The following is a 3,519-nucleotide window of genomic DNA, read 5'->3' as shown; positions in this document are numbered from 1 at the left end:
CCTACATACGGTGACTTATCTTGGTGGAGTACAAAAGGTTATCAAGCATGTCCCAATTGCAAAGAAGATAAATCGCCTTTTGGGATGAGAGGGAAAATTGAAGGATCTCATTTTACAGAGAACCTATGAGCGGAAGTGAATCGTCCAAATCCCATTTCGATTGAAACAAACAATTACGGGAAAACAGTACAAATTATGCATTCTTAACATAAATTACAGCATGCTTTTGAATAAGAAACAAGTTTAAGAGATTATACCTTCTAAGAACTCTTCTTCTCGTTAATCCCTCGAACTTCCACGAACACCAACGAACTCTCCTTGATTAAACAGCAACAAGAACACGAACCAAAAGAGGAAGGACATTACCACTTGGTGACCTTGGTATTCTCGGTGTGAGAACCTAGGAGTGGTGGGCTCTGGCTATTTTGGTTAGGTGGGAGTTTGTGAGATTTGGACAGGAAGACGATTGAGGAAGAAACTCTCTATCGTATAGGAAATTCTTCAATCGTGTAGTGTCTTGAGATATCGTATAAGCTCTTCACAATTCGTGTAGAAGACCTTAGGAAGAAGAAAAAAACTGTTTTTCTTTTTATTCCATTTTCCATAAAAACCACTAATCTCCCACTAAGGTGATTAGAGAGAAAAAGGGGATAATTATCAAATAATAAATATGATAACCAACTTATCATATTATATTTATAACCTATAGTTTTAATATTGCATCATATACAATATAAATTATAGTTCTTTTTCTCTATTTTATGGCATTTAATATAAATCATATTTATATTAAATTTAACAACTATAAATATCAAAAATTTTTTTCCCATACCCAAAAAAAAAATTTAACAAAAATTAAATATCTTTTAAATATATTTGACACATTCAATATTTATTCCTCCAATTAAACTATAATGTATCAAATACATTATGTTAATTATATCTAATATAATTGAATCAATTTAATTATATCATATATAATTAAATTCCCTCTTATTAACTTGAACAATTCAAATTAACCCAAAAAATGATTCTCAACTAAATCATTTTGAGCTACCAAGGGGATCTTATGAACCTGTAGCTTGAAGCTCCAACCGTATGTGAATAATTAATTAAACTCTTTATCTATATTATCCACCATTCGTTAGCTGTCGGGCACTCCACTAAAGACCGATAGCTGCACTCTTCGCACTACAGATATATTTCTATGTCCATTAGATATAATCAATCAACCGTACGATGACCCTTCACAAATTTCTCATAAATACAACTGGGCCAAATTACCGTTTTGCCCTGTAGTTACATCTAACTCCTTAACTACTATTGATCCCTCTAATGAACAATAGATCATGTCCCACTATGACTAAACCCCTCTCGGGCTAGGAGAGAGTGTGGCACCACATTGTTCAAGCCCCGAAATCAGCCCTTAAGGGAGTAATTTATCTACTTACCTCTACTTCGGGGAAGAAGTGAATTCCATCTTGTGTAGCTGAGTTCCTAGCTCTCCAATCAGACGAATCCCCAAAATGGTAGGCTTATTGGTCGGCGATCTGGCCATTTTCACCCATACAAATCAAAGGATCGCTCTCATAGGCAGGAGTTCACAACTTACTCAGGATTAAGGTCATGTTACCTGTAAAACCCGCATCTTACTTTTCCTTTTTAATTATGTTTATTGTTTGAGTTAAGCAAAGTGATGCAGTTAAATATTTAAGTTAGATTAGATTTTTGTGTTTTGAGGTAAAGGATAAGTTTGAAGAAGGAAAATATTTAAGTATGGCAACTTAGCTCTCGGATACTTATTACTCTAACCTTACAAAGAGAATTTCTGGCTAAGTGTTGGTCGTGATGAGGGGTGATTGAGCATCGAGTGAGCATAAGGCATCGAGTAAATGCTATCGAACGTCGAGTATAAGTCATTGAGGAAAGGTCGAGCGTCGAGTGTAAGTGAGGAAAGGTCGTGCATCGAGCAAGCCATTCAGCACCGAGTTGCCCATCGAGTATCGAGCCCTTCCCATCGAGTATTCAACAGAGAGCCATTATATTTTCCATCGAGTAATGATCCTTCTCCATCAAGTTTTTCCAGCGAGGATCGAGGTTGTTTGAAACGCTCAGTTTTAAACTTCTCTTTTAGTTATCTGGACAAATGGCTTAATCTCAGCCCTTAATCTCCACTAGTGGGTGAGGTGGCTTGAGGAGATTTCATGCAAAAGGGTTGGACGGTAGTATATAAAGGGAAGAGAATTTCAAGAGCTCTATTTGGACGATTTCGTCGAGCAAACCAGACGAACTTGGTACCGTTGGAAAGCTCTGTGAGTCTAGTTTCTGGAGTTGAGTCTTTGGAAGGGATTTCTCACTGGAAAGAGGGTCGGAGAAGGAAGGAAGAGTCGAAGGTTCATTTTCGAGCATTCGGGCATTTTCGGGCACTCGACGAAGAATCGTAGATCTAAACTGAACCACTAGGACTTTCAAGCCAAAACTTTAAGGTATTATCGTTAACACCATTTAAGTAAGTTTGTAGAAGGAACTTTGGCTAGAAAATGTCTGGGGTTCGAGCTACATATTTTGAAAGTTAAACGTAGAATCTTTGCTCAAGTAGGGAGTTACGGTTAGGGCTTTCGAAAAATATTTGAAGGCCCAGGTTAAACCACAAGAAGTTTCACACTGAAACATTGAGGTAACATTGTTAACAAAATTCTAAACATGTTTGGAAAAGGAACTTTCTTAAAATGAGTTCCAATTTTCAAGTTATTGACGTTAGAAGTTGAATTTGGAAATTTTGGACAAACCTGCAACCTCTTGCTAAGTATGAGCTTGGTTAAAAGAGTAGTCTTAAAAGGGAGACCAAAGTGGCAATTAAACTCTTATTCTTGTATGCGTAGGAGCTACGTCCATTGAAGAGGCCTACAAGCTTAGGAAAAATCAAGCCAAAAGATCCGTGAGTGACTAAATATTTTCAAAATATGTATATAAAGGAACATGCATTCCAAATGAATTTCATGCTAGCGTTCATGAGTTTTCCAAGCAACTAAAGTTTATACTTATGTTTAAAGGGTTTACGGCATTTCTTAAGCATGATGTTTTAAGTTATTTAAATGAGTTTTACTAATCCTAGTACATGTTGAGATTGAACGAAAGAGTATTGCAAACTACATGTTTATAGTTGTGAAACATGCATGTTGAATTGTAATAATGCTCTTATGGCGAAAGCTAGGTAAGTGCTATGCCTAAATCTTATGATGCTAAATTTTCTATGAATGTTACATTTCTAATAAATCGGATACCGAAGGTATAGAAGGTATTCGAGGAACTACCTAAGGTGTTGACGGTACTTAGTATACTCCACGTGCACGTAGGTAGTTCTTTCTGAGAGGCCGAAGTATGGGTCTCCTAGCTATTGTCTTTATATTGGGAACAAAGTATGGGTTTCACGGTCATGAATGATGTTGAGAGCTTGAGCTATGAATGCTTATTCTCAACTAAGGTTTGAAAATATGATTGATTCTAACGTTATGATTA

The sequence above is a fragment of the Benincasa hispida genome, chromosome 7 (assembly GCF_009727055.1).
Source record: "Benincasa hispida cultivar B227 chromosome 7, ASM972705v1, whole genome shotgun sequence".
Taxonomy (NCBI): Eukaryota; Viridiplantae; Streptophyta; class Magnoliopsida; order Cucurbitales; family Cucurbitaceae; genus Benincasa; species Benincasa hispida.
This window is presented reverse-complemented; position numbering follows the sequence as displayed.